The sequence below is a fragment of the Biomphalaria glabrata genome, chromosome 1 (genome assembly GCF_947242115.1).
Source record: "Biomphalaria glabrata chromosome 1, xgBioGlab47.1, whole genome shotgun sequence".
NCBI classification, from domain to species: Eukaryota; Metazoa; Mollusca; class Gastropoda; family Planorbidae; genus Biomphalaria; species Biomphalaria glabrata.
Window position 1 is genome coordinate 58,606,986 of NC_074711.1, and position 19,994 is coordinate 58,626,979.

Below are 19,994 nucleotides of genomic sequence, written 5' to 3' on the forward strand. Positions count from 1 at the left end.
GTAAAAAGGCCGGTATCAATATTTTCAGAAAGAACATCAGAATGAAATTCTATCATAGACAAATGACAGAGAAGAATGGAGAAAGAAAGTTGACAGATCTTGTGTGGTGCCCAAACGGTCCAGCAGACCAAAAGATAGGTGAAAGTGAATGTAAAATTAAATGCGGACCTGGCCTAACTGATGTCTTATAATGAATATCTAATTGATCTAATTGTTTTGTAAAGGGTCAATCTCTTATTCAAATCCTGAAAAAAAGAAAAAACATTTTCGTAAAAATAAAATTTTAAAAAAATCCTTTAGTTGAGTGTTCTTGCGTTTTGGATATCACCTGCAGTTCACATGATATTATGAAAACCTACTAATTAATTGTTGTTTTAAATTATGTCCAACTTATATGCATACTAAATAGCTTTTTTTCTCTTAAAAAAAAAAGTAAGCATTATTTTTGGGTAAACTTAGTACATAACGTAGCAATACAAATGTAAAAAAAAAAAAAATAACAAAAAGTCTTAACACCATTTGCATTAAAAATGTTGAATATATATCGGTAGAGGTGTTCCCCTACTAATGAGCCTCGCGTATTTGTTACTATTAATAGTGAATAGTTTTTAAAGTGGTGTACTTTTATTAAAAAAAACAGCTTGCATAAGTGATTTAAAAAAAAATAGATTTTTCGCTTTTAGAAAAGAAAAAACTAGCCGTTGCATCATAACTTTGAATGGACTAAAATATTATGATATCAGATTTTCACTATCTTTTCTAGTTTACGAGATCTAAATTGGGACGGACAGACGTTTCACACAAAACTAATAGCGTCTTTTTCCCTTTCGGGGGCCGCTAAAAATTCCTAAATTTATCTCTATAAAAAACGAAACTTTTTGACTAACCGGATAAACCCGTTTTCACAGTATTTTATATTTGATATATCAATATGCCGGCTAAACTTATAAACTCATTTTGACACACTACTTTAATTTTCTTGGCAAATATAAACAAAAAATGTTAAGGGAACATTCGCCATGTTTGACATCTAAACCCAACTCACTAGATAAGTAACACTCAAAATGAGGCCCGGCTACTATCCTATAAAGAAAAAATCATTTGTAATATGATTAAATATACGATGATTCGTAGGTGGAATACATTTTATTCACGGTTCATAGCGTTCTGATACCAACAATCTAGTGATGTCAACTCGTCTTTGTGAATACTAAAATATAATTCGAACAATTATTTGCAAAAAAAAAAAAAATTCGCATGCGAAATTAGGAAATTATTGATTATTTTCCCATTGAAAAACACATTACAACAGGTTGTACGTTCTTAAACACATGCACTTAACTTCAGCACCAACACAGATATACAAACACTCTCACACGCATTAAATGCTCCATACACAGAAACATTGGAGGCGCGGTGGCTGAGCGGTAAAGCTCTTGGCTTATATTCGGGATTTTCGGGCGCCTGCGAGTCCATCCATCTCTAATGGTTACCTGACATAGGTACCTGACATAAGTTGGGGAAATGTAAAGGCGGTTGGTCGTTGTGCTGGCCACATGACACCCTCGTTAACCGTTGGGCCAAAGAAACAGATAATCTTACATCATCTGCCCTCAAGGTCTGAAAGGGGAGCTTAACTTATTTTTAAACAGAGATATACAGTTAGCAAACTAGCCAACGAGAGAGCTCTATAAATACAAGACGCACCCACAGTTCTTACACTAACTTACCAAGGAAGACAAACAAGCACATAGAGAGAGCTACATAGGGCCTTGTAGACATACACCCACAATATTCATTAGAGACGAAACTTAATATATCTACATTATGTTAAATAATTTAAAGTAGGATCTTCACAATGTCTAAACATACACTGGTCCAATTGTACATGCGAACAAGTTTGGCCAAAAAAAAGGGGTCCTGGCTTTTAGACATAGCAGTCAATAACTTTGTGGACAACAAGCTTCCAATGTATTATTGTTGTGCAATCAGTGATCTGAACAGAAGGTCTAATCAACATTTTTTCTTTTTGAATCTTCAAAATGTGAAAAGTTAAATCCATCTCTCTATTCTTTTGGTGGCTAAGGAGTTAAGCGTTTGACTTCCAAATCGGGGTTGCCGGTTCAAATCCTGTTGATTTTTTATTTCGAAATCTTTAGGGCGTCTCTGAGTCCACCCAGCTCTAATGGATACCTGATATTAGTTTCGGGAAACGTAAAGGCGGTTGGTCGTTGTGCTGAATACTTGACACCCTAGTTAACCATGGGCCACATGGTCTGAAAGGAGAACCTTTATTCTTTTCAATATATGTGTACCCCCCCCCCCCCCGTTTTTTTTAATGCTTCTCTTATTCTCCTGGACGACATCTAGATATGAACTTTTTGCTTTTATTTTAATGTCTAGCCAGTATTGAATTACTCTTATTTGAATAGTTGACTTACATTTGTCTTGTCTGGATCAATATAGCCTGCGGATGTTAAGCGACTCCTTGTACCTGAAATTGAAACAAATTGTGGTTTTACCGATACAAGCAAGCAACCTACAGCTAAAAATGAGCTATTCATTGAGATAGATGGATATCAGAATTACACTTTAAACAAATCTTTTAATTGTTTTTTGTAGTATACTTTTTAATTTCTAACGTGTTTAGTTCTATAGATAGTAAACTCTCTAGAAAGTAGTGCTATAGATAGTAATCTCTAGAAAGTAGTGCTATAGATAGTAAACTCTCTAGAAAGTAGTGCTATATGCAGATTTTATTGAAGCAAATGATTTCTGTTAATATTGTTATTATTATTATTATTATTATTATTATTATTATGTTAGAAAAGAACGAGTATTCATTCTCTGGCGCTGCCAGGATTGAGTTTCGTTAAAGGGAAACTAAATTTGTCCTAGTCCCTTTAATAGTTTCCACTGAGGAAATTTCTGGTGATGTGGCAGGTCTGCAGCAGTACCGCCCTCTGACAGGCATCGAGAATGTTCCAAATGTTAAGGGCCTTGAAGGTATCTGTGAGGTCAGTTGTTATTATCCCCTCGGTTGATTCATATTCTAATATCTCGATAATGTGTTAGCAAGAAACACGCTACGCCAGACAAATATATCGGACCCCGAGTCAATTGCAATTTTCTTTTTGTGTCTAAGTGCTTGGGAAATTCCATTTTAACCACCCCTTAGGGCTGCCATGGGAACTGGAGAATGGATTCCTTCGGCCTATGCACGCCACCAATGCAAGCAACTCAAGAGAATTAATTAAGGATCACATTACTGGTCACGCTGTGAATGTTGCAGTGCAATGTTTAGATTTTGAATTTGGCTCGTTTACTTCAGCAAACAAGGAGTGAAGATATTAAGCCAACTTATATCGAGTGGTTTTTAAGTGGATGTTTCTCGTGATGATGAAGCGCAAACTAGTTGCGATATGAGTGTAACTAATTGAAATAATATGAGTCTCTAGGAGTGGTGTGCATGTATATAGTCTGATTATCTATCGTGTGGTACGGTACATTGGCTTCCGACCATAATTCGTTCATAAATCTTTTATTAAGTTTCGATTTATATAACAGCGAAACATGTTTTTCCATTTAGGATTTTATTGGTTCTTACTTCAGATACAGTGTAATTATACATGTTCTAAACTTAAACAATTGAAATATTGTGAAGCAAGGCCTGAAATATGCAACCCTTGTATGTAAATAGACAAAGAATATTGATTTACAGTTGATAGAAGCAGAGTTTCTATCTGTATGGTGTGATAGATAACTCCATGCCAAAAGAAATCGATTTCTGAGAGTTTTAATGAAATCCTTTCCCTAGCAGCTCAGATTTCGGTTCTTTTTAATGGAAAATATGAGAACACCTGGCACAAGCTGGCTTCCTAAACACCTGACACAAGCTGGCTACCTCAACACCTGACACAAGCTGGCTCATTCAACACCTGACACAAGCTAGCTCATTCAACACCTGACAAAAACTGGCTTCTTAAACACCTGACAAGCTGGCTACCTTAACACCTGACAGAAGCTGGCTTATTCAACACCTGACACAAGCTGGCTACTTCAACACCTGACACAAGCTGGCTACTTCAACACCTGACACTAGCTGACTACCTCAACACCTGACACAAGCTGGCTACTTCAACACCTGACACAAGCTGGCTACTTCAACACCTGACACAAGCTGGCTCATTCAACACCTGACACAAGCTGGCTACTTCAACACCTGACACAAGCTGGCTACCTCAACACCTGACACAAGCTGGCTACTTCAACACCTGACACAAGCTGGCTCATTCAACACCTGACACAAGCTGGCTCATTCAACACCTGACACAAGCTGGCTACTTCAACACCTGACACAAGCTGGCTACCTCAACACCTGACACAAGCTGGCTACTTCAACACCTGACACAAGCTGGCTACTTTAACACCTGACACAAGCTGGCTCATTCAACACCTGAAAAACGTTGACAAAGAAAGAGGCACATATTGAATACCCAAAATTAAAACCAAAGTCAATGGCAGACAAGGAAAGGGAAAAGTTCTACGTCGCTGGCGAGACTTATGACGTGGAAATCGTTGAAATATTTTTGTTTGTTTTGGCTATAACGTCCCGTGAGGAGATGATCGATACGGCTGGTCTTCTGGTATGCTATTCGGACTATCACCACGATGGTCCCGAGTTCAAATCCTGCCCGCTGCCGTATCTCCTTTCATTCTATCTTAACTTCTTATCTTATATAATACAGACGTTACTTCAAAAAAAGAAGATGATTACATTCTACACGTCATGCATTTTGTCATGCATATTAACCAATGACTTAAATTCTGCCAAGTCACTGGTTTTCCTGGCAAGCTCAGGCAACTCATTCCATGCTCTAATAGCACTAGGGAAGAAGGAGTATTTGTACAAATTTGTCCTAGCATATGGGACGAGGAATGTGCCTTTATCTTTGTGTCTTTCAGAGTATTTTATTAAATTTTGTTTTTGTATTTTAAGATTATGGTTCAGTGTTTTATGTATAATTGCTACTTTACTTTAAAGTCTTCTATCCTGAAGGCTTTCTAAATTTAGTGATTTTACTAAAGGTGTTACTCTAGTCAAATGTGAATATTTGTTTTTTATGAATCTCACTGCTCTATTTTGTGTATGTTCAAGTTTCTTAATGTTTTCTTGAGTTGAGGGGTCCCAAACGGAGGATGCATATTCTATTATTGGCCTAACCAAGGTTAAATAACATTTTAATTTTATGTTCTTATTTGATTTATAGAAATTTCTTTTAATAAACCCTAATGCTTTGTTTGATTTTTTTTATAGTTTCATCAATATGTGGATTCCCATACAGTTTTTCATTTATTATAACATCTAGATATTTTGCGTTTTTAGTCTGTGTTACTGGTTTGCGATGAATAAGATAAGTGGAATAAATTTGTTTTAGTTTTTTTTCTTACTCTTAACAACTGACATTTTTATAATAATAATAATAATAATTCTGCATGAGCTTTTGACTAGCACCTAATTATCTTCATTTCTTAAAGACGATCCGAAACTTATATTTATGTATCAAATAATAATAATAATAATAATAATAAAAAGAAACAAGACTACAATGGTTTCTTATGTTTGTTCTCCCAAGGTTATAAATATATTGATGTGTGTGTGTGAGAAAGAGAGAGAGAGAGAGAGAGTGTCACCCTTAGTACATTTTTTAATTCTCTCCAAATATTGGAGTCGGGGGTGATTTCATCTCTTACTTGGCTACAGAGAAACAAAAATGGGAAAGTGTCCAATCTACAAGTACGCCAGTGTCACGTGACATAACTAAACTGATCAAACGGAACGTGTAATATAGGCTACTGTAGAACATTCTTACAAGGCACTATAACAGGTGGAAGAAATCTACGAAGACATCTAAGGAGATGGCTGGTTGGCATCAACGAGTGTATCGACCCATCATATGCAGCAGACGAGCAAGACAGACAGCTGGCATGAAGTTGTCAAAGAGTAAATAATTGCCGCCGCCCCCCACCAGATGGATACTTTTTTTTTAAAGATGAAGAAAATTGTCTAGACTACAATAACCTGTGGATTTTTTTTTTCGAACGTTCCTTTTGTCATTCTTCGCCTTCTTCCCTCCCTCTACAGCTTCGTAATTGCTTGTCATCGATACTTAGCAATGTAGTTCTCCCCACCCCCCCCCCCCCTCTCTCTCTCTCTCTAACAATTGCCCATACCCTCCCCCGTTCTCTGTTTCATCTAATCTTAATCTCTCCCGCAGAGATCTCATCTCGTCCCCGTGTGTTTAATAACTCATTTTCCACTGGTATACATGACCCCTGGAGGAAACTAGGGGCTAGACCGGTCAGGCTCAAATATACACGAGGTTCAAACAAAGACACAATGGGTATTTTCCTCTAGATTTGGGTTATTTCTTTTTCATGTTTATCGTAGAATCAAAAAGTATTGTTTTAAAATTTTGACAGATAGAAAGTTTTGTTTTTATTATAACGTATTTATTTTCTCTCTATCTATTTACTCTCTCACTCTCTCCCCGGCCCTCTCTCTCTGTATCCATCTATCTATCTCGTATCTTATCTAATAAATTACAGGCGCTCCTTCAAATGAGAATCTGCTCTCTGTTTCTCCCACTCTACCACTTTCTCTCACTCCATCCCACTCTGTTCATCTCTCTCTTGACCCTTCTCTACCCCCTCTCACATCCCAACTCGTTCTCTCCATCTTCTTCCTTTCTCTCCCTTTCTTCCTTCCCTTCTCTCCTTCTCTCTGCCCCCCCCCCCTTTTCTCTCTCTCTCTCTCTCTCGTTATTTCCATGCTCCATTTTACTACCATTTTTAAAATCTAGATTTTAGCAATAAATGCTGAACCATCTAACTCTGATTTTGATCAAAGAAATCAGGTATGTATTTTTAATATATAAGATACCAGAAAAGTGCGAAATTCATCATTCTGTGGACTACCCTAGAACAGAGTGAGAAAAGAATTCCTTTCCAACTTTCCTAGGGAGTGTATAGAATGACTAGAAATGCTGAATTAAAGTATTTCATTCATAATATAAATTTCTCGTAACAGTATTCCTTTTTTTTCACGTAATTGAACTAATGAAACCCTCTAATTAAAGTGTGTGGAGTTTGTCTAACTACGCCTGGAAGTGTGCATGCTTTCTAGAACGTCATTGTATTAGGTCAAAAGTTGATACGCGAGATGGTCCTTTTTTATTGTATTTACTGTGGAAAACAATTTCTAATATGTCATCAAGGCAAACACCAGTAGTAAGAAGAAACTACTTGACTAGATATGGATTTCATAGCTGATCAAACGTTTTTGTTGTGATATGGTGAAATCTAAAGGGAAGTTATCATATAATTCAAGGCTTCAGTGCGATTCCTTTTTTGACTGAAATATTGACACATTTGGCCATCTATAGAATGTCTACATTTCGTACCTCGCCAGTAACATATACATATATATATATATATCTTAAAAATAAATTATATCTCCAAGACACACTAAGACATATAACTCTCTACTAGCAACTTCTATACATTTCATAATTGTCTGTTGTTTACTTTCATAGAGAGCCTCCGCCCACACTCCCCCACGGAACGAACTTTGTTCAACTCTTCGTAGGCCTCACATCTATGACATCCCTCACGACCCTTGACACTTGATATTAGGTGTGCGATTGTATTTCAAGGCAAGATCTAGCGTGTATAAGTATACTTTTCATTACTTAGAAGGGGTCTAGATTACCTTGTATATTCCAATAGGAAACCACCCAGAACTATCCATTATGCGACTTGACATTCTTTATACATGAACAATTATGCTAAAGAAAAGTTTGAATTGTTACATATAACAAACTCTTGCTTTATGAATGTTCTCTATACAGCATACAGTATTTTGTTCTTGTTATTTTCTTGAAGCGCGAGTCCATCTCCAAATAAGATTACCATAAATCAATCAATCATCAAGAGGCGAGAAAATAGACGGGTGCCATTTTGGGGCAGATTATGAAAAGAGAAGCGTATGATAGTTCTCTCCCTTGAAACCTTATGCAAAAATAAAGACGCACGGATAGATAAATAGGCCTATAGTTATCTAAGTTGCTGGATAGATAGATAGATAGATAGATAGATAGATAGATAGATAGATAGATAGATAGATAGAGAGAGAGAGAGAGAAAGAGAGAGAGAGAAGGAAGGACGGACAGACAGACAGATTTCTTGTAATAATTAACTACGTTATAGCTGTGAAATAGCTCTCTTGAATACCTTTCACACCTATAATGTGTAATAGTTCAAATTAAATCTCTACTAAGTAATAAAATAAAACTTTTCTCCCCCCCCCCCCAAATCACTTCAAGACAACACCATTTTCAAAGTGACTGAATTAACTTTTCACGCCTTAAGCAATATGAGCAGACATTTAACTACCAGTAGTGGTTGACAAGAAAAGGGAAAGGTGGAGGGGAGGTTGACTTCCAGAATGTTCCAAGGGTGTTCAAGACCCGCCTCATTAACTCCTGGGGTTACTTCCACAAATGACGGCTTTGACTTTTTGTTCCTATTAATAGTTCTTCCTGAGACTGTCTTGTTGACATTGAGTGGAGCAACTAGGGTTGACTAACGGGGCAAAGTCACGTGTCCAATCTAACGGCTAATGTCACGTGCTCAATCATCGCCGAAATTGTTTGAAGAAAAATTGTAGTGTGACAATTTTCAGGAGGATATAAAATTGTGTTTTAGTAAAGCAGAAATCTGCGCAGTCGAACGTTTAGATTGTATATCCGCATTACGGCGGTTCTGATATTTACTAGGGTTGTATAGAGAAATAGGATTGCCACAGTTACAGCTATACTAACTGTATTAGCTATTTCTACGTTTGGTCTAGGTTCTGACAATTTTAAACACCACTTTCCTAATCTTTATAAAAAAATTTTTTTTTACAATAAATTCGTCCATCGATATTTTTGCCCATTTAATGAAATTGATTTTGAATTCTACTTAAATATTTTCATTTATGTTTTACACTTAGTCACTTGCTGACAAAACTGGACCTTGATCAGTACCAGTATGGCCCTTCTACCACTGCACAATGAACAGTTTCTATTGGATGAATAAAAAAATATAATGCCATTATCTCAGGATATCTACACGTTGACACTTCGAGACGACATTCTTTGGCCTTTCATGTAATTTTAACAAGTTGACATTGAAATACAATTTTTTTTTTCTTTACACGCTTTTCAATCCAATTTTCATCCCATTTTGCGCAAATACAAATTATTTTTTTTTTACTTTACACGCTTTTCAATCCAATTTTCATCCCATTTTGCGCAAATACAAATTATTTTTTTTTTACTTTACACGCTTTTCAATCCAATTTTCATCCCATTTTGCGCAAATACAAATTATTTTTTTTTACTTTACACGCTTTTCAATCCAATTTTCATCCATTTTTCGCAAATAAAAAATGCACATTTCGAAATAAGACAATTTCTTATCAGCATTGAGGCAAACCTCCGCACCTGATCGCGCCACCGAAAATATATCTCAGGCTGTTGTTGTACTTGCTTTCCAAAGACTTCCCAGAACAATGTCTCTTAGCACCATTTAGCACCCTTAGAACTCCTAGCACCGGCTCTGCTAAGGGATTTCATCACCCAATGGTTCCGTGATTGGTTTACTCTGTGGAATGTCTGGCTATACGTAGTTCTCACGGGACAAAGAAGGGAGATAAATTAGGTAGAGTCTTGCTCTTAGTGCCAGACACAGGATGTCATAAGCCCAGACGAACCCAGCCAGTAATGCCAACAATATTTTCGAAGAAAGAACTTTGACAAAAGAAAAGTGTGTGATTGATGCATCTTGTTGGTGTTTTCAGATTACAAAAGATTTGTTACCATGTTGTGCTACGGAATTGGAAGTAGTTTGGTTTTCTATGTAGAAATGAATCTTCTGGCTAGTTTTTTTTTTCCACACTGTAGTTTGCTGATGGTGTATGATTACTGTTTAGTGACATGAGTACTTGAGAATGTTTGCGTACACTAATACGGGCACATTACGGTGCAGTGTATTTCTACATGCGCGTCAACATCTGGAAGTAGTTTGACAAGGAATGACTAACATTTTGAAATCTATACTTCTTGTATGTCATGAGCTATCGGTCCAAGTCGCTGTCGCTGTATATTGACGAAATTAATGCTCTAATTTGTTTCAATGTTATTTATTACCAAGAATTTAGTCTAAAATGACGTCATTAAAGCCTAAACCAACTGGTACATATTTTTTACACACTATCTCTCCCAAAACTAATCTCGAATCAATTTGAAACTTTCCATAATTGTTTATTGCATCAAAAAAAAATATTTAAAATAACCAATTAGTCAATTGAATAATTATTAATATATTTGTTTGATTTAGAGAAAGGGAAATAATTTCTACATTATTGAGATATATAGTTGTAAATTGGTAGTTCTTCCCCTTATACGACCTTTTGGGGGGGTTTGAAGTATTTTAAAATCTTTTTCTTGCTTTTAAGGTCGCATTAACAGTCCGTCTTTTTGGTGCCTTCAATCAGGTCTGCAACATTACAGATGTGCAAGTGTATTATTTGTTTTCAGATTTTTAGCGCCCCCGTAAAGGGAAAAAGCCGCTATTAGGTTTGTGCCAAATGTCCGTCTGTCCGACTGACGCACTCAGATCTCAAAATCTAGAAAAGAAATTAAAAATCTTATTTCAAAGTATCGGTGCAATGAACACGTTTTGTTTTTGAAAAGCAAACCGTTTAGGTTATACAATTAATTATGCAAGCAATTTTTTCATGATAATACACCACTTCTTAGACAATGCATAAATGTAAGGGAGATTATGTTTATATCCTTGCTTAAAATATATATGCAAATGAATAGTTTATACCCGTTTATAAAGTTTATATTTTTAGGTAAAGCTATTTTATTTTACACCTTTATCCAGGGGCTGGGTGTTAAAATCAGAGCGGGGATTTCTATACAATCCGGCCCACAAATTGTTTGCCATATGATAGCCATCCAATCATACTTGTCCTCAAAAGCATTGTGTAAAGTGTAATAAAGAATTGAAAGTAGTTAGCTATATGAATAACTTACTAGATGATAAGGTATATTATTAAATAATTGAAGTATAACACTTGGAATGGGGAATGAAAAATCTCCTGCTACTATATACATTAACATACACATATCCTTGACATTCACATTTAAGGCATCTGAAGATCCTCCATCAATGAACATATTGTTTATGATTCACTTTCACTCCTCACCATTTTCTGAGGACAAATACGACTCTTCATCCTCAATTATTTAACAGCTCATCTCACTAGGTCACTAGGTCATGGGTGGGGGGGGGGCGCAGTGGCAGAGTGGTTAAGCTCTTGGCTTCCGAATCTGATGTCCTGGGTCCGATTCTCGGTGAAGACTCTAACTGGTACCTGACTTTACGCTGAGATGTTCAATTGTAGTCAAACTGAATTTCCATTCGATCGGACCAATAAAACTTATCTTATCTTATAGTTAGAGAAATTAAAGGCGTTGGTGGTTGTGATGGCCACATGGTACCCTGCTCCTTAACCGTTGGCCAAAGAAGCAGATGACCTTAACATCATCTACCGTATAGATTACAAGGTCTGAAAGGGGAACTTTACATTACTCACAAGTAAAGTCACAAGGTCATATACTGCTTTCTCAATGACTTGGAAACTTGTTGGACTGTCTCTCATATTCAAAGTATATTAGATGTCAAAAATAATCGCGAGACTCAAAAAGTTGCTTTGAAAGAGAATATTATACAATCGTCATACATTTAAATTGCAGTTATAAGGCCCTTTGGGTGGCCCTATTTAGTAACGGCCAACCGGGCCTTTGCCCGAATGCCCATATAGCCAGTCCGCCCCTGCCTTCATCTCTAGAGCTTTTTTGTAAGTGCCTATGTTATGAACAATTAGAAATTTTTTTTTCAGAAAGAGATTGTGATCTAGTTTTTGGACTGGTGCATGCGTTTTTTTTTGTTTTTGTTTTGATGTTGTTGTTAGTAAACTATGTCTCTCCTTGAGGGAAGTTTCTTTGAGAACACGAATGTAGTAGCCGATGTAGGTCTCTCTCTAAAACATAGTATAAGCAAGGGTGACATATGTTTGTTAACAGCGCTCCAGTTGTTGAGCTTCTAATACAAGACCGACATCAACAGCTGCTTCTCCCAATGGCAACAGACCAGACATATAGTCTCTCTACTCTTTTTGAGTGGAATGAACGAAACAGATAAACGTAGTGTAGTTTTAATTTCTTGTCTTTTTTTTTCCTTAGAGGTTTGACGAATGACCGCTCAGAGTACAGGAAGCTTTATTGCATACACATCTGACTGTAAAGCGCCCCTTTCAGACATTGCGATCCATAGGGCAGATGATTTTAAGGGTAAGGGTCACAACGAGAGTGTCATGATACCTGCAAAATGACCAGGCGCTTTCACTTTCCCAAAATTATAATTTCAGGTACCCATTAAAGCTGGGTAGACTTAAGATCCCAAAATAAAAAATCCCAGTCTTTACCAGGATTCGAACCGGGGACCCTACGTTTCGGAAGTTAAGAGCTTTATCACTCAGCCTCCTTACTTCCTATCAATCTCATTAGAAATAATACAATCTGATAACTTTTTTGGGAATGCTTCAGACAACTTCGTCTCATCCAGCTTGCCACTTGTCCAAGGTCCAGACGTTGAGACTAAAATGAAGAACTCTATTGAAACTCTATTCCATGGCTCAGAACGCTCAGTAAAATTCTTCTATCAAAGACTTATCAGTCAGTTAAAGATCATTTGAATGAACAAATTTTCCGTAGCTAGGCCCTTTTGAATATTCTAATATTAGCAACACTTCGCGTGTTTTAGTTAATCATTCCTTGTTCTAATCAATAACTAAGAGAAGATATAGGCTAGTGCTGGATTTATCTTTATATGTTCTACCTTCAAAATAAAGAAATCTTGTCTTGATGCAGAGGAGAAATACGTTTATACATATATACATATATATATATATATATAATGAAACAAGCATTGCAGGCTTTTTAAAATTACTATTTGTCAAAAAGGATGAGACAGACAAAGACAGAGAGATGCAGACGGAGCTAGAGAGAGACTGAGAGATGCAAAGGGAGCTAGAGAGAGACAGAGAGATGCAAAGGGAGCTAGAGAGAGACTGAGAGATGCAAACGGAGCTAGAGAGAGACTGAGAGATGCAAAGGGAGCTAGAGAGAGACTGAGAGATGCAAAGGGAGCTAGAGAGAGACTGAGAGATGCAAAGGGAGCTAGAGAGAGACTGAGAGATGCAGACGGAGCTAGAGAGAGACTGAGAGATGCAAAGGGAGCTAGAGAGAGACTGAGAGATGCAAAGGGAGCTAGAGAGAGACAGTGAGATGCAAACGGAGCTAGAGAGAGACTGAGAGATGCAAAGGGAGCTAGAGAGAGACAGTGAGATGCAAACGGAGCTAGAGAGAGACTGAGAGATGCAAAGGGAGCTAGAGAGAGACTGAGAGATGCAAAGGGAGCTAGAGAGAGACTGAGAGATGCAGACGGAGCTAGAGAGAGACTGAGAGATGCAAAGGGAGCTAGAGAGAGACTGAGAGATGCAGACGGAGCTAGAGAGAGACTGAGAGATGCAAAGGGAGCTAGAGAGAGACTGAGAGATGCAAACGGAGCTAGAGAGAGACTGAGAGATGCAAAGGGAGCTAGAGAGAGACTGAGAGATGCAAAGGGAGCTAGAGAGAGACTGTGAGATGCAAAGGGAGCTAGAGAGAGACTGAGAGATGCAAAGGGAGCTAGAGAGAGACAGAGAGATGCAAAGGGAGCTAGAGAGAGACTGAGAGATGCAGACGGAGCTAGAGAGAGACTGAGAGATGCAAAGGGAGCTAGAGAGAGACTGAGAGATGCAAAGGGAGCTAGAGAGAGACAGAGAGATGCAGACGGAGCTAGAGAGAGACTGAGAGATGCAAAGGGAGCTAGAGAGAGACAGAGAGATGCAAAGGGAGCTAGAGAGAGACTGAGAGATGCAGACGGAGCTAGAGAGAGACAGAGATATGTAGACGGAGCTAGAGAGAGACTGAGAGATGCAGACGGAGCTAGATAGAGACTGAGAGGTGCAAAGGGAGCTAGAGAGAGACTGAGAGATGCAGACGGAGCTAGAGAGAGACAGAGATATGTAGACGGAGCTAGAGAGAGACTGAGAGATGCAAAGGGAGCTAGAGAGAGACTGAGAGATGCAGACGGAGCTAGAGAGAGACAGAGAGATGCAAAGGGAGCTAGAGAGAGACTGAGAGATGCAGACGGAGCTAGAGAGAGACAGAGAGATGCAAAGGGAGCTAGAGAGAGACTGAGAGATGCAGAGGGAGCTAGAGAGAGACTGAGAGATGCAAAGGGAGCTAGAGAGAGACTGAGAGATGCAGACGGAGCTAGAGAGAGACTGAGAGATGCAAACGGAGCTAGAGAGAGACTTAGAGATGCAGACGGAGCTAGAGAGAGACTGAGAGATGCAGACGGAGCTAGAGAGAGACTGAGAGATGCAAAGGGAGCTAGAGAGAGACTGAGAGATGCAGACGGAGCTAGAGAGAGACAGAGAGATGCAAAGGGAGCTAGAGAGAGACAGAGAGATGCAAACGGAGCTAGAGAGAGACTGAGAGATGCAGACGGAGCTAGAGAGAGACAGAGAGATGCAAACGGAGCTAGAGAGAGACTGAGAGATGCAAAGGGAGCTAGAGAGAGACTGTGAGATGCAAAGGGAGCTAGAGAGAGACAGAGAGATGCAAAGGGAGCTAGAGAGAGACAGAGAGATGCAGACGGAGCTAGAGAAAGACAGAGAGATGCAAAGGGAGCTAGAGAGAGACTGAGAGATGCAAAGGGAGCTAGAGAGAGACTGTGAGATGCAAAGGGAGCTAGAGAGAGACTGTGAGATGCAAAGGGAGCTACATAGAGAGACAGAGATATGTAGACGGAGCTAGAGAGAGACAGAGAGATGCAGACGGAGCTAAAGAGAGACAGAGATATTTTAAGAGAGGGAAACTATCTAGAATTAAAACTGTCACTGCCAGAATATTGGAGGCTCTTTACTTATGATCTGTGTCCTTTGCCAAGCGACTGTACAGCAATATATAAAACGACTGTGAGCGCTTTGAACACTGTATTAAACCAGGCATTCACAATCTGAACTAAAAATCACCAAGAAAGCTGCCTAATATATGTGTGCATGTGTGTGTGTGTGTGTCGAGTCAGGTGATTTGAAAGACATTGAGTAACACATGGTTGGTGGAAAGGGAGGAAGGAGTCCAGGACGTTGAAAGAAATAGTCTGCTTCTTTGTAAACGACCAGGCCATACAGTCTGTCTCTCAGATCTCTTATTGCTTCACTGCCTATCATTGGAACAGAAGTATTTCAGCTCTACAGGTTGATGGATTGCTTCACCCCAATATTAAGTATAGGCTGCATCGATACAATTGGTTGGTCATTGCAATAAATAATATACTAAGAGATCTATTCTTCAAAGTAAGTTATCTTCACACGCACACACACACATACTCGCATACTAGAGTTGGAGGGGTACATTGTTTAACAACAATAAGGGTGAAGTTTTTCAAAATCCCAATCACAGAAAAGATAATTAACTCGGTCGATAAATGGATCGATTGCTTTTGGTCTTTAATTAGGATAGAAGTTAATTATTTTTAATATTAGACTAAAAAGACTTCTTAGGTGACTTATAGTTGTTGTATTAGTCCTGTCATAAGGTCAAAAATATAAAGACTATTCCTTATTAAAATAGTCTAGAATAATTGTACAGAAGCAGCCGCCAAACTCTAGTGCTACATCAAAGAACAATATGTTGTTGTCAATCTGCTTGTTTTCAACCAACTGTCTACTCTTATTTGATTTATTTGGATGTTGACCTATAAATCTGACGTATCGACTCGCAAATATCCCTTATTTAACTCTCTGCGGTTTCAGCTCATTGCTTCTCTTAATTATTTCCCTTTCAATACGTCAACATTGTCAAAACATTTTTTGTTCATGTCGAAGAGAGGCTCGTCTCTCTCCAGTCGGAACATTTAATGGACACAGCCCAATAGAAATAGAGAGGGACATTTCCCATTGAGTAGAAAGATTAAGAAAGAATGTCTTAGAATGTAGTATTTCACCTTACTAAAGAGACCTAGAAAAAAATATGTTGTTAGAGACCCAGAGAACTTTAGAAATCTGTTCTTAGAGGCCCAGAGAACTTTAGAAATCTGTTCTTAGAGGCCCAGAGAACTTTCGAAATATGTTCTTAGAGGCCCAGAGAACTTTAGAAATCTGTTCTTAGAGACCCAGAGAACTTTAGAAATCTGTTCTTAGAGGCCCAGAGAACTTTAGAAATCTGTTCTTAGAGACCCAGAGAACTTTAGAAATCTGTTCTTAGAGACCCAGAGAACTTTAGAAAACTGTTCTTAGAGACCCAGAGAACTTTAGAAATCTGTTCTTAGAGGCCCAGAGAACTTTAGAAATCTGTTCTTAGAGGCCCAGAGAACTTTCGAAATATGTTATTAAAGGCCTGGCGAACTTTGGAAATCTGTTGTTATAATCCCACATAACTTTGGAAGTCTATTGTAAGGACACAGAGAACTTTAGAAATATGTTGATAAAAGTCCAGAGAACTTTGGAAATCTGTTTTTAAAGGCCCAGAGAACTTTGGAAATCTGTTATTAAAAGCCCAGAGAACTTTGAAAATCTATTGTAAGGACACAGAGAACTTTAGAAATCTGTTGATAAAGGCTTAAAAACGAACAGGAAGAACTAAGGTAAGCAGAATGCATGTGTACACATGCGCAAAAAAATGCAAATATCTCAAGCTACCATAATATTGCCTTAGAAGCACGAATGCCTCAGCTTTTCTGACTGAATGGCTCATTTCATCTACAAAAAGTCTTGCAAAATTGTTTTAAAATACAGACTCTGCATTCTTTTTCACCCATTAGAAAAAAGTGCACAGGATATTTATTACATTGTCCTGAAGGACTATTGAGGATGCTTTCCATTTTTAAGCCAAAACTACAACAACAATTCAACAATGGCACAGTTGTGTGTTACAGACGACCTGTGCAAGAGATGCCATTATTTTGTTGCATGACCATCAATGCATTGTCCATCAGTTTAACCGATAGCTTCCTCGTAAGGCTCTTAACGACGCAGAGATAGAGTTAGACAATCCTGCTCTCCAAATTTTTTAATGTTATCCTAAGTTTTCGGGCTCGTGTGTAATAGTGTGAGCAAGTGTATGTGTTTTTGTGTGCGTACATACGTTTAGAGATGTGTGTATGTAGCTGTGTGTGCGTGGATGTGTGGATGAAAAAAAAGAAGAATGAAAAAAAAGAAGAATGTGTTAATCCTATTGATTCAAATATGTGAAGAAAAAAAATCAATACTACGAGATTTCCCGCGTCTTTTAAAAGTAGTTCTTTTGTAAACCACAGCTTTGATTTTAGAACATGTTTTTTTTTTCTTTAATGTTTAGTTCAGCGTGTAAAGAAATGTGTATTTAATTATTTAGTAAAACGTGTAAGGAAATGTGTATTTAAATGTTTAGTTAAACGATTAATTGAATGTGTATATATTTGTTTAAATAAGAGATAAAATAGTTCATGATGCGGCTGGGCATTATAATGCGGGCCACTCCATTCGCAAAGCTTAAAAAAATAACTCATCAATTTTCTTGAAACTATTTTAGAAGAGCAGAGTTAGAGTACTATGCATATCCGATGAAACAAAATGTTCGGGATGTATTAGAATTAAGCACAAAAACCTTTTTCTTTTCATCTTTAGGTTAGGTTAATAATGTCAAATATTTCAATATAGAATTGATACTACGAAGACTAGTCAGATAAAGGTGGGGAAGGTAATAGATAATAGAATTCAAGGGCCAAAACTGTGTGTGGGTGTGGAGCGGCGGTAATGCCGACTGTTTCATTTAAATTTTAGTAAAAAAAAAAGCATACAGTATCAACAATGTCACCACAGCGATACATGAGTACCAGAGAAACTAAACAGGACAAGATAAAGAAATGTTCCGGCAACCAAAATCAACACCATAGAGTCGACTGACACGCTTATATTGTTGTGCAAGCTGGACATTAGAACACACAAGGAAAAAATTATTCTTTGACAGTAAATGCTACAGAAACTAGAATCAGCCAGGAAAACCAACGACTTAGCAGAGTCTTTGATTAACATGCAGGTAACGTCTATAATATATAAGATAGGAAGATAAGAATTTGCTGGATATCAGATACAACAAAAAGAAACAATGATGGGATTTGTACAAGTCAACACTTTGGCTGGCAAAAAGGAAGAACTCAATACTGCAAAGAAACGAAAGCTAAGCTGGATCGGTCAGATTGGAAGCAAGGGTCATCCAAAGAACAATTGGCTAGACAAGAATAGACCGGTCATTCACTTGATATTCTGCTAAGAACAGCTACAGACGTGAGAGAGTGGGCCGCTCCAATTTAATACAAAAAAATGTATAGATATGTGCATGGGAAAGAATTACAATGAGCAGGAGTTTTAAAAAAATACTAAAAACAGAAAGATAGAGGAGAGCGAGACAGAAGGGGAGAAAAGAAGATAAGGAAAGAGAAAGAGAGAAGGAAAGAGAAGGAGAAAGAAGGAGAAAGAGAAGGAGAGAGAAAAAGAGAAGATGAAAGAAAGAAGGAGAGGAGGAGAGAGAGAGAAATAGAAGGAGAAAGAAAGAAAGAAGAAGAAAAAAGAGAGAAGAGAGATATAGAGAAAGAGAGAGAGAAAGAGAGAAAGAAAGAGAGAAAGAGAGAAAGAGAGAAAGAGAGAAAGAGTGAAGGAGAGAGAAAGAGAGAAGGAGAAAGAGAAAAAGAGAAAGAGAGAATTAGAGAAACAGAAAAGGAGAGAGAAAGAGAAGGAGAGAGAGAGAGAAGGAGAGAGATTTCTGATTTATGAAAGTGCGATACATTTATTTCAAACAGCAAACAAAGAACGACTTCTCACCCCTACTAAGCATGACGGGAGCTCCACAGTTTTAGAAGCGCTACTCTCTCTCTCTTCTCTAACCAGATCCATGTGTACATTAGTTAGTGAATGGCTTCAATAGAGAAACATACAAGGTCACTAAGTCAATGCACAAAAGCGTGGAATACCAAAGAGAGCCCTAAATACTGTTCACTTATCTGTGCAGCAGTACTATCGTTGAGCCTACATCATATAGATTTAATAGCACTTTTTAAAACCATTTTTAAAATCTTAAAAAAAAATAATTAAATCATATTTCCTAAAATTACGAGAGGCGTATATGTACAGAGTTAATTGACTACTTACCTGGCACTATAGACCAACTGCCTGTTGTTTACATACACCGCCGTCCAATTGTACAAATCAACAGACTCTCGCTTTAAACCGATTTGTAGTTTTGTGTCATCTCCTTATCTCCCCCTGCCCATTTCTCAAATACACTCTCCAGACCTGGTCGGCCAGAAAATTATAGCTGACGAGCTGTAGTGGACTTAACGTGAGGCGTGTGGACAAGTGTCGGGGGGGGGGGGGAGCCGGTGCTCTACATAGCTCGCGAGATATTCAAGGAACCTGTTCCTAGTGGAGTAGCGACAAGCTGGGCTCATGATATACCGAATATGTGATATTATCGTACGCCAACACTTTCTCTGTGTCTAGAAGTTGTCCTTTTTTCAATAATCTTCTGTATTATAAGTCACGCACGTATTATGTCAAGTTGACAGGTTGTCAATATAACAAAAAATAGTATGAATAGAGAAAGTGACTTGTTTTGTCAATATATACAAATAAAACATTATTTTAAAATCTTCTCGTATAAAGGCTTATCCAGCCCTAACCACCAACCAAACACAGATATCACCTGACTAAACATATGTTTGTATATCAT

At 37.9% G+C, this 19,994-nt stretch overlaps 1 protein-coding gene across 5 annotated transcripts in view; it reads right to left on the bottom strand.

The window, feature by feature from the left end:
• The window catches only part of LOC106051400 (corticotropin-releasing factor receptor 2-like), a 249,220-nt gene extending 229,647 nt beyond the window's left edge, over positions 1-19,573 (bottom strand). For 3 of the 5 annotated variants that reach the window (XM_056004480.1, XM_056004473.1, XM_056004466.1), the window contains exons 1-2: positions 19,415-19,573; positions 2,442-2,494 (exon numbers count right to left, since the gene is read on the bottom strand). The gene's annotated coding sequence lies outside the window, so the exon portion shown is untranslated. Of the gene's footprint in view, positions 1-2,441; positions 2,495-19,087; positions 19,292-19,414 lie in introns of all 5 variants that reach the window. The other 2 variants (XM_056004495.1, XM_056004486.1) reach the window with 1 other exon arrangement.
• Positions 19,574-19,994: the final 421 nt, after the last annotated feature.